This window comes from Fundulus heteroclitus, unplaced genomic scaffold (assembly GCF_011125445.2).
Source record: "Fundulus heteroclitus isolate FHET01 unplaced genomic scaffold, MU-UCD_Fhet_4.1 scaffold_241, whole genome shotgun sequence".
NCBI classification, from domain to species: Eukaryota; Metazoa; Chordata; class Actinopteri; order Cyprinodontiformes; family Fundulidae; genus Fundulus; species Fundulus heteroclitus.
In genome coordinates this window covers 216,120-227,782 of record NW_023396652.1, presented here as the reverse complement: position 1 = coordinate 227,782, position 11,663 = coordinate 216,120, and the positions used below count along the sequence as shown (strand labels likewise).

The following is an 11,663-nucleotide window of genomic DNA, read 5'->3' as shown; positions in this document are numbered from 1 at the left end:
GTACCATTATCACTAAAGGAGGCAGAGGAATAGCTAAACATCTGACACAGAGAGCAGGAGATAAGGGGAGACTTAGTCAGAGACGGAGAAGCTGAAGTAATAGTAGGAGAGGAAGCCATTGTGAAGCTAAAGCTAGGCTAGGCTAAAGCTAGGCTAGCGCCCTTCTACCACGCCAAGAGAGCAAACCGTGAAACACGAGGAGTTCCCAAGCGTGATGTGCAGCAACAGAAAATGTTTTAAAAGTGCTTATGTGTTAGAAACAGATGTTAAAGCAAAGAGATTAAAGATAAAAGCGAGAGAATCTGGAGCAACAAACCGTTGCTCACGCAGTGAAAACAGGAAGTGATACAATACGCCTTACCGCAAACAGGAAGTGACGTCAGCCAAACGGAGGTAGCAGCATAGGCCCACTTGCTACAGCCACAATGTAACTTTCTCTGGAACCGACAATATTTCTATGAAAACTAAATGAATGAATGAGCTACAACAAAAAGAACATTCAAAAATTTACACAATATTGAAATAACTCAAAACGAATGACTGCACAAGTTAAAAGGCAAAAATGTGCTTCATCAGAAATTTTTTAAAATGGCATGTCACACACACAAAAAAAAAAAAAAAAAAAAAAACGAACAATGTGTGACAACAGAAATATGTGAAAGGCTGGAAAACAACTGATGCATTCATTATTGACATTCAGGGCAGCGTCCGGGTATGGCATCACAGTAATAACGAGGGTACTCCCCTCGTCTTCCATTGCCAGTGAAGCCCACACAGTCTTTGTATTGCTGGTTGCAGGACAAACACATTACAACCGCCAAAGGAATTCGGTTTTCTGCCTTAAATGACTGTGAAAATTTTGCCCAGTTGATCTCACCTATCAATGAAAAAATAATTTCATGTAGTTAAAATATAATTTTACATGTTTTAAGTGGAAAAAAGACAAAGGTCCTTACCATCCAGCCAAGCAAAGTGTGTTTTCTTCCTGAAAACTGGGTCAGACACAATATCTTTAAAGTACTTGCAGGTCAATGCTAAGGTGAGGTAAGCTGAGTCTCCCTGTGCAAGTACCACCTCCTGGAGAACAGCTTCAAGTACACCCCAAGGCATCTGAAAAAAAAAGAAAAACAAGAAAAAGGTGCATTGCAGGACTGTCATACAAAAATAATGGCTATGACACATATGATTATGAATGAATCTTACATGTAAGATTGGCGGTATCCTTTGTACCTGCACGGTAAAGAGCATTAAACAATAATTAACACTTAATATCTCTCAGTATCTTATCCTTTCCATCTCCAATGGTATAAAAATGCTGTCCAAATAATAGCTTTGTTTTTTTTTAAATCAATTAGGGTTTAGTGTCATTTGCACATAAAAATATACAAATGAAAATTACTAGTTATGTGTAAATTTTAAAAATTAACCTCAATTTGTGCCTCGGTTGCTTTGGCATAGTTGTGGTCATCAGCACACAGAGTCTGTAAAAATACAGATATTTTCTGAGTGAAAGACAAATGAAAGCTCAAATAACATCAAAATTGCTTCAACCCTTTTCATTGTTCAATTCAATTCAATTTTATTTATATAACGCCAATTCATGAAACATGTCATGTCAAGGCACTTTACAAAATCAAATTCAATCATATTATACACATTGATAAAAAATGTCCTATATAAGGGAACCAGTTGATTGCTTCAAAGTCCCGACAAGCAGCATTCACTCCTGGAGAAGCGTAGAGCCACAGGGAGAGTCGTCTGCATTGTACATGGCTTTGCAGCAATCCCTCATACTGAGCAAGCATGAAGCGACAGTGGAAAGAAAAACTCCCCATTAACAGGAAGGAAAACCTCCAGCAGAACCAGAACCAGAACCGGGCTCAGTATGAACGGTCATCTGCCTCAATCAACTGGGAGTTACAGAAGACAGAGCAGAGACACAACAAGACAGACAAACAAGCACAGAAGCTCTCATTGATCCAGTAATCTGTTCTAAATTAGATGGTAATAGTGATGATCTGTCTTCTCTGGATGATGTCACAGCTAACAGAACGCCACACCAGGTGTACCTACTATGAAGAAAAAAGACAGAGTACAAAAAGTTAAAAGCTGAAATGATGACAAACAATGCAAAACTGGAGAACAGTAGAACTCTATAGAGTGAGAAAATTAGATTCTGATGTCCTCCAGTAGCCTAAGCCTATAGCAGTAAAACTATAAAGGTAGCTCAGGGTAACATGATCCACTCTGACTAGAAGCTTTGTCAAAAAGGAAAGTTTTAAGATTAGTCTTAAAAGTAGACAGGGTGTCTGCCTCACGGACCAAAACTGGGAGTTGGTTCCACAGGAGAGGAGCCTGATAGCTAAAGGATCTGCTTTAGCTAATTGTGCTAATTTAGATAATTCTTCTATCCTGAAAAATTAAGCATAAAACAAAAGTGCACTGTAAATTGACATAATACAAATTACATGATTCCGAATTACAAAGTGATGAAATTTAGCTAAGCTTACCTCACAATTTGTCCTCTCATCAACTTTTCTTCTCTTTCTCTCCCTTTGCAGTTCTTCTCTGGACCTTTTTAAAGGACACATTGAAGGTTTTCTTTAAAAAAACTGACATATGTGTAACATGATTTGGTACAGTGCACCATTACTTTTCTTACTTCACAGGGAAGTTTCTCAAGAGAGTGAGAGTCCACCATCTTCGTATTGTCATCATATCATTCTGTGTACATCACAGGTTCACATTTAATGAAATCTCCAACAGAAAGCATAAAGTCATCTGTTTCCTTACCTCGCTGAAATCAAAAGATGCTCCCATCACAAAGTACAGTGCATACTGTTGAGAAAAATGTGATTATTACATCTATACAAACCACACAACAATATGGTGGGTGGAAGCGGATGTTACCATCACTACAAACATTCCACAGTTGTTGGACAGTCCTTGTTTAGGCAATCCCTGTGGTGTTTAAGAGAAAATTCAAGAAAGGGGAAGAAAATGAATGTGTCATTACTATAACAATCAAATTGAGCTAACGGACAAAAGCCTTACCCACAGTATTGATTATAAACGTTTAAAGCAGGAATGGTTGGAAATAAGCAGTATTGTAGCTCTATAGAAAGAGCATTCATAAGTATCCCATCATAACATCTCACCTTAACATCATTTCCAACAAATTCTGTCCATAGTCCAGATGACCTCTGAAGACAGACTTCTCTGATGATACAAAGTTTTTAAGTTAAAAATTAGCAAGGGCATATTTAACAACATAAAAATTATACACATATATGAGAAAGCAAGAAAGATGTGAGACAGAACGGTCTCTTGATAGTCCAGCTTTAACCCATGTCTTGTTTACAAAGAAACAACACTGCTTAGAAAATGTATGTCTTCTTGGATTTCAGGCATTAAAACATTCACAAATTCTATTTTGATATTTACTGTTACATAAATATGAAGATTAATGCTGAACCTTTGCTGCCGTGGAACAACGGAACATACTGAACACATGCCACTTTTAAACTTATCCCTATGAAACCTTAATCTTATGATGTGGTTTTCATCTGTGAAGCCTTTGCCACTGATAGAATCAAGGAAGAAAATCTCCCTATGCTTAGGCTTCAGAATCTGAAAAAAAATTTGTGACACTGATGGTGAGCAGTACTGCAAGTAATACATGACTTAGACAAGTGCCAAGAAATATGTTAGATATGAAGGTCAATATCAATTAAGTATTTTACTAACACATAGTGTCCAATGTCCAGGACGCCACACAGGAATCAGTACCCAGTCCAGATCTTGTGCCTGCGGCTTCCAATTAAATCACAAAATTAATATATTGTTGTGAATGTGACATCCAAAGCTGAAGATAAATTTATCAAAAATATGTACTGGGAGGTGTAGGGCTGGGTCAAGGGAAAGAGGTGGAAACCAGGTTTGTACTACATGACTGTTTCCTGCAAAAACCTTGACACCCTAGAGAAATAATACAAAAAAAAGGGACAATCAAGAGGTTCATAGGAAATGGATACTTTTTGTCATCTGTTTAATTCACATCCTAAGATGTGCCTGACATTATTTGCCATTTCCACTTTTATGAGATTTACTCTTTCAGTATTTAAATGACACTAAGCTTTCTAATATCATGGAACAAATGTAGATTCCATAAATTTACAGACCTTGTCGCTGCACATTCTTTCAACAGCTTTCAAACAGGAGTTCAACATCTTTGAAGAATTGTAGAAATAATATTTTCATAACATATAAAAAAACATTGACATTCATATGGCTTAAAATATATTTAAACTCACCAGCCCATTGATGTCTTGTGATAACCCAAGAGTGAACATATCTCCTCTAGTGAGGACCTGCCCATTAACGCAAGCAACATATTCACCTGGATCTCTGGTTTGGTCTAATACTTGAGCAAGCTTAGGAAAGAAACATGTAAGACAAATACATTTGTATTAGCTTCATTTTTAAGAATATTATGCATTCCTCAAGTATGTGTACTGATATGCACAACCTACAATGTGTTTATACTGCTTGTTTGAGGAAATTTAAATTTTTACTTCATGACTGATTTCTCCAATAGAAAACTATTGGGAACACTGTTGTGCAGTGTTATTTGTTAAAAACAAATATTGAAACACATGACCATGTCATAACTACAAGTAAAGTATTGACAATTATAACAAAAGAAAAACACAGAAATACATATTAAAAAGACAAACTCAAAGCACAATTGATATAAACATTTACCAAAGTCATTTCTGTGGTATTAGGCTGTTGACTCCAGGTGGATCTATTTGCTTCAGTTGCTTTTAAGCTTGTCAAAGAGCCAGCAAGAGGACATTGGTCAGTTTGAACAACGCTGGCTTCCAAGCTGCAAGCACGTTGTTGTTTTTTCTCACATCCTTTATGAACAGAAACAATCCTACATTATTATATATATATTGTGCTTTAATTTCAGAGACTACCACAACAATAACACTGAAGTTGAGTCTTACCCATTATAATGCATCCATTTTGGTCTAGGACCAATGTTGCATGTGGCCCAGCAACTTTTAGAATGTCTTGTTTGGTTTTTGTGTTCTTCTGAAGATTAAAATGGTGGAGGATGTTTCTTTGCAGAAAGATATGTGTGGATGGGTGAGCATATTGAGGAAATAGTTGTTCTTCCTCATGCCTGCAAATAGTTGCTCTGCACACTGACTGTTTAATCTTCCTGCAAGTTCTGGAACCATCTCAATCCGCCGCAAGACATCCTTGTCGTCCTTGCTATTGCCTTGGTGGAAAACATCACTGAGACAATAATGCTCTAATGAGCCAGTAACAGGATGTCCTCCCTTGTCTTCAGGTTCTTTCTTGTGTTTCAACCAGGGCAAGTTTACAGCAAGGTTTTTGTCAGTAGCGTGTCTTATGTTTTCAGGTGTGGGCTCAACCAATCTGCCTTCGTGCATGGTAAATGGTGTATCCTTAGGGCACCTCTTCTTTAGATGACTTACTAATCCCCTGGGGTAGTCACAAACTGTAATGTTTGGGAAATACTTCCAGGATAAAAGTAGGTCTGCAAAGTCTCTAGGGCTTTCCGCTCTCAGGTTAAACTTTACAGAATAAATAACACCACAGGGACAAGTGATTACAGCCCACCCACCTGAAACAACAAATCATATCCTTACTTGTACAGCATTATTACCTTATCTGGCTCCTTGTTGTTGTATACTAAATTAAGCTTAACAAAAGCATTGACATTGGTATGACAATGTGTTCTAAGTTCATAATAGCAGATAAAGAAGGCATGGCTGTTTTTTGTCATTTAAAATTTCTCAGCTCATACAGCTACAGTACTTAGTATGGGTAAAATGGTAACAAATTTAACATTTTCTGTTAGACGTTGCTGTCACACACTTACCAGAAGCACCCCACACTTTATCAAAGACCTTGTTATATGTGGCTCTAGAAGACATTTTCTCCCGCAGACGGAGCACAAGATCCATCTTAGAACCTCTGCTGTCAATTCCACATTGATTGCAGAGTCTCCTGATCTCAGGTCGCTTTAAAATAACACAAAATGTGAGTTATTTGTAATATTATTTAACCCTCCTGAAAGACCAACACAATCAGAAATTTTTAAAAATAAATAAGAGACTACCTTGAGATTGAGAACCTCATCTGCAAGTCGCTCTTCTGTGAGAAACTGGTCTACATCACTATTGGAATCAGGCAAGTGGACTTTTTCACTCTCTGTGTTTATTAAAATGTCAGATCGTCTTGTCTGTGGTCCAATCCAGGGGGACCAGTTGTGATAAGTAGGCTTTACAACAAAAGGATTGTTGCAGCCAGCTGAGAAATGCAATGGGGACAGGCAAGTACAGTTTTTGAGGCACATTAATGCACGAATAACTTGATGCACAAAATTTTTCCAATTTCTCTGTTGAATAGACACCAGACTTACGTGGATAAAATCCACGGCTAATCACTTCCATAGTAACTGCTTCCCAAAAAGAGCGTGCATTCACTTCGCCATTATAGTGTTGAGGTGGATTTGGTATTTCACTAACTTTAAAAATAAAGTAAAAAAAACACTTTATTCCATTTTTAAATGTTCGTTTCAGATGAGTCAAACATTTTGAATAACAGTATTTTCATCCATGCAGGTTTTAAACCTAAAGACCTACCTGGCATACTGAAAACACCTTTCTTATGGAGATCCATGACAACAACTGCAGGATGATACCCGCATGAAATGCATGAGTATTGGTAGTCATGGTCACTTAGACCTTCAAATGACAGATATGCCTGCAGGATCCGATCCTTGTAAGGAAAGTTCTCTCCTTCTGTGTATTCGATCATTTCGATTATGCGACTTACAGCAGTGTGAGTCTACGGAAATAATTAAGGGGACATTTACAAAAATCACAGTAATACATTTAAATGCAAAGTTCACAAATGTGTCTTTTACCATTTGTTGTAATGTGCTAAAAATAATACACAGAAGCATTTACTCGAACAAGGTGGGAAACTTTTCGTACATTTTGTCGTGTTTGGGCTGATTTAGCCGGTAATGAACGGACGATTGCCGATAACTCGCTTCCCCCTTTCTCCTTTGAATTTGATGATATACCAAGCCACATTGGCTACCACCCGACCTGTTATCGCCGATCTACCGACAAGAAGCGAATAAATGCTGCCCATAAACGAAAGCATGAGCCCGAATCTGATGAACAGGACATTAATACCTTAAAAATAATATTCACTATATTTATATAGTGAATATTATAATTAATATTTATTTATTCATTTCTGTATTTTTTTCTCTCAGCTATCACATTATACATGCCAGATTAAATAATAATACATAAAATGTACCAATGGTATCAATGTGTTACTTCATTGTGTGTTACTATATCTGTTGGTTGTGCTGTTCTTTTTACATCTGTCTTTAATGGTGATGAAGGAGACGGAAGACGTTTTATCATTCTATCCCTTTTATCTCCTCTTTCTTTTACCTCTTCTTTTTTTCTCTTCTTGTTCTTCCTTTACTCCTCTACTTTCCCATTATCCACATAATTTGATTACCTCCCGCATGAATCACAATAAAGCTATTTACATGCATAAATCAAGCGGAGCATTATAGCGAAAGCTGATTGCTCCACTTGTGAAAGCAAAATCTGTCGAGCTCTATTTGACATTAAGACATCAATTCTTATGGCCACATTGCTAGACAGGACACTGGGAAAAAATAAATAAAATAAAATCATATTCACATTCTTCACAAATAATTGAAAACTACAACTAACCTGCAATGCATTCCTCAGTACCAGACACAAATGTATGGACAGCAGCAAGTGATCGTTGAAGTTGTGGATACCATCTTTCCAGTCTTGATACCGGTAAACCATGGAACAGTTGGGGCAGGTCTTCCTATACCTACAAGAATATTAAAAGGTTATCATTAAGATCTTATGTTGACATGATGGAACAAAAATATGGATATTATTCTTAGGAAAATAAAAATAAATCAGTACACTTGTAATCAGAGTGGAGTAGAGTAAATAACAAACCTTTAACTACTCCTGTGATAGTCAATATTTTAGCAGTGGAAGATACTAACTGGGGGTCACCAAGACTGGCGTGCTGTCCACATTCTGTACATTCGGTCTCTGATGGGATCAGATGTTTGGGGAACCCATTGAGAGCCTTGGCATCTCTACTGCTGGTGATAAGACTGTCAGGAAGATCAGCTGGTATTTTCTTTTGGTAAATCAAGTACTTGATTATCCTCTCTGCTGCTTCATCAGTAATGGAACTACTTTCCTCCTGACATTCTGATACTGTTGTCTCACACATGTCCTCCTCTGAATTCATTGGCGCTTTGAACATGTCTGGCATTTTTTCAAAGAGATGCCACTTTGCTGTAGCCTTATGCTTACAGGGCCTTTTGCCCTCTGTACATGCACAATGGCAGGTATTTTTTCCTTTGTCATAAGTGACAATCACCCTACCGAGTCTGCTGAAAAACGCCATTTTAGGTTCAAAGACAGACACGTGAAAAGTTGTGTCTGTCCCAATGCCAAAAAGAAGAACTGAAAACGGAGTATTATTTGATAGGGCCTCCTGCTGATTTTTTAAAAGTTCTTTTTTTCTTTGAAGACTGAACCATAAGTTGTCTACCATGATGTTGAGGGTAGTTTCAGATAGAGGTTCTTCTGAGTCTGTGATGCGTGGACAAAAGCGTAATGACTGAATGTGTTCGCATTCAAAAGGCAAAATCCCACTTCGCTTGGCAAACTGTCCATTCACATTACACTTGTCAAGCTCACATTCTGATCTGTGAAATTGTGACCAGGTGTTTTTTATTACATGTATGGGTTTTGATGGACCGTAAAACGATTTCTCAACTGCAAAAACACCTTTTTTGGCATCCACACACTGACTCCTTAAATTATGATTTTGTGAAATCTGCTCCACATTTTCCTGGTGTTTTCTTTTCAAATGAATACGAAGATTCTTTTTTCTCAGGCGCAGATTGCACATTTCACACGTAATCATGTCTTTAGGGCGGACAGTTGCCTGTGTTGCCTGGGTGTTGTTGGCTGCTGGCTGGACAGTTGCCTGTGTTGCCTGGGTGTTGTTGGCTGCTGGCTGGACAGTTGCCTGTGTTGCCTGGGTGTTGTTGGCTGCTGGCTGGACAGTTGCCTGTGTTGCCTGGGTGTTGTTGGCTGCTGGCTGGACAGTTGCCTGGGTGTTGTTGGCTGCTGGCTGGACAGTTGCCTGTGTTGCCTGGGTGTTGTTGGCTGCTGGCTGGACAGTTGCCTGTGTTGCCTGGGTGTTGTTGGCTGCTGGCTGGACAGGTGCCTGTGTTGCCTGGATATTAGTGGCTGCTGGCTGGACAGTTGCCTGTGTTGCCTGGGTGTTGTTGGCTGCTGGCTGGACAGTTGCCTGTGTTGCCTGGGTGTTGTTGGCTGCTGGCTGGACAGGTGCCTGTGTTGCCTGGATATTAGTGGCTGCTGGCTGGACAGTTGCCTGTGTTGCCTGGGTGTTGTTGGCTGCTGGCTGGACAGGTGGCTGGGCTGATGCACAGCTGGACACCATTTTGAAAGTCATTGTGTGGTTAACCAAGTGATTAACAAACCTGTCCCTTCTGTCAATAGTTAAAAAACAGTACGGGCAATGAAAGTGAGATGTTTCTCTACAGGGTAGGCCACACCTGAATATATGGAATTTTGCAGGAACAAAAAGAAATTAATAAAATTAAAAAAACAACATCTATATACATTGCAGATATGTTTAAACAAGAGGTGGTTCATTCCCACTCAAAATAGAGCAAGGACACAGCGTAATAGCTACTAACATAAAATAAAAAACTTATTACGTATCAGGAGATACAGAAATGGTTGGAAGGAAAAAGGAGAGGTTTGAAATTAATCACTGAAGATTAATTACCATTACTGAATGTTTTGTAGGACCTAATTAATTTTAGAAGTCACAATGACTTCCAGATAACAAATATATATTCTCGAAAAAAAATATTGAAATTGTAAATGTGATATTGCGCAAAAAGCCAAGGGCAGGTCTTAACTAATTATATTTACTCAATTACTCTGTAACTTTAGACAAAACAATAAATAAAAATTAGAACTATTTTTCCATAAGTTATACTCTTGACTAAATTTTGTTGATACGCAACCTAATGCGAGTAACTTAACTGAATGAAGAACAATTTAATCCATAAAAAAATAAAACACGATACACAGATAAATGTTGTTTATGTTAGGTTTCTTATAACTTCAATTAGTTGTCTTATGTTAATATTCTTAATTTTTGGTTTTCAAAAACGTAACAGTGGACATAACTTCATTTTTATTCATGTCTGCTGAAATAAATGGGTAATATTACATTGCACATTATAATCAGTACTTAATAATAGCCATTTCACCAAATACTTTGTTACTCTTACTTACTAAAAATATATTGAAGTAGTGCTACTCGTCAATAGAGTTTGACATCTGGGTACTACACCCACCTATGATGGCAGCTGGTAGTTTCTAAAAAAATATTAGACTTTCCAGAAATGCAACATTGTTGTACAAAAACACATTTTAAAAAAGACTAACCTTTAAAATTAATGAAAAACACTAGAAACTGGTAAGTATGTAAAAAATATTTTATATTTTTGAAGTGTAGTTTTACCCACCTTTATGTTGAACCATAGCAGTTTTTGATATATGGTTCTGTACCTTGTATGACTCATCGGCACTGTATGGGCAAAGGGGACAGCTATATTTATCCTTCGTGAAATGCGGAAGAATCTTCTCTCCGTTCTGAATGTTGCAAATAGATATATGTATCTGTACAATGAAAAAATTAAACAAAGTTTTAGCATAAAATACATTTCTCAATTATACATGTTATCTACGTTTCTATTTTTGTCACATGGTGTGCTGGAGGGAAATAATTAGCCAAGCTACATGATAAAATTAGCCTTCCCTGTATGAATTACGAATTTCACTAGTTTACAACTGTTCATTATATTTTCAACCTATAAAACCTATGTGAAAAAAAGTTTTATGAGGGTAAAAATACCTTTTGCTGACTTTGTGGGTTTTGCATTGTGGATCTTGCGCCTAACATCCAAGTACACCATGAACATCTCAAACCTCTTTCGTCGACCTCCCAACCCCGCTTCTTCTTCTTCGTTTTCTTCTTTTGTTTTGTTTAGGCTTCTTTAAGGTACTAGTGATTATGAAAGTAGCGCCCCCTTCATTTCCGGAGTGCAATGGTCCCATTTCCATATAAGGTATGGGACTGACAGTGGTCTGTCCCCGCCCCCTTTCCGCAGGCTGCAGCGAGGTCCTTCTCAGTATCGGTGATTGCGACGACAATTTATGCCGCACCGGCGTCAATGTGCATTCTAAATGACAGGTACTGGCTATTAATCTTAATTCTATGAAGGATGTTTAAAATTTCGGGCTCTTTAAAAAATACTTTTGGTGGGGGGTGCCCGCCCCCTGCGCCCCCGCCTGAATCCCCGCCTGCCCACAGTGTGGGTCATCAAGCAGTCCACTGTCATCCCAGTCAATATGAGGCAGCAAGAGTCCCTGCAAGAAAGATAAGAGATATATAGAGAATTAAAAAGCGGCCATACATCTGTTGCT

At 38.0% G+C, this 11,663-nt stretch overlaps 2 long non-coding RNA genes across 2 annotated transcripts; both read right to left on the bottom strand.

The window, feature by feature from the left end:
* Nucleotides 1-609: 609 nt before the first annotated feature.
* LOC118559152 lies at nt 610-11,232 on the bottom strand. Its single transcript, XR_004928695.1, has 3 exons — nt 11,092-11,232; nt 957-1,110; nt 610-877 (listed from the first exon to the last, which is right to left on the bottom strand). It is a non-coding gene; the product is annotated as an uncharacterized LOC118559152 (long non-coding RNA).
* Nucleotides 3,907-4,377, bottom strand: LOC118559153. The gene is made up of 3 exons (XR_004928696.1): nt 4,314-4,377; nt 4,182-4,229; nt 3,907-3,978 (listed from the first exon to the last, which is right to left on the bottom strand). It is a non-coding gene; the product is annotated as an uncharacterized LOC118559153 (long non-coding RNA).
* Nucleotides 11,233-11,663: the final 431 nt, after the last annotated feature.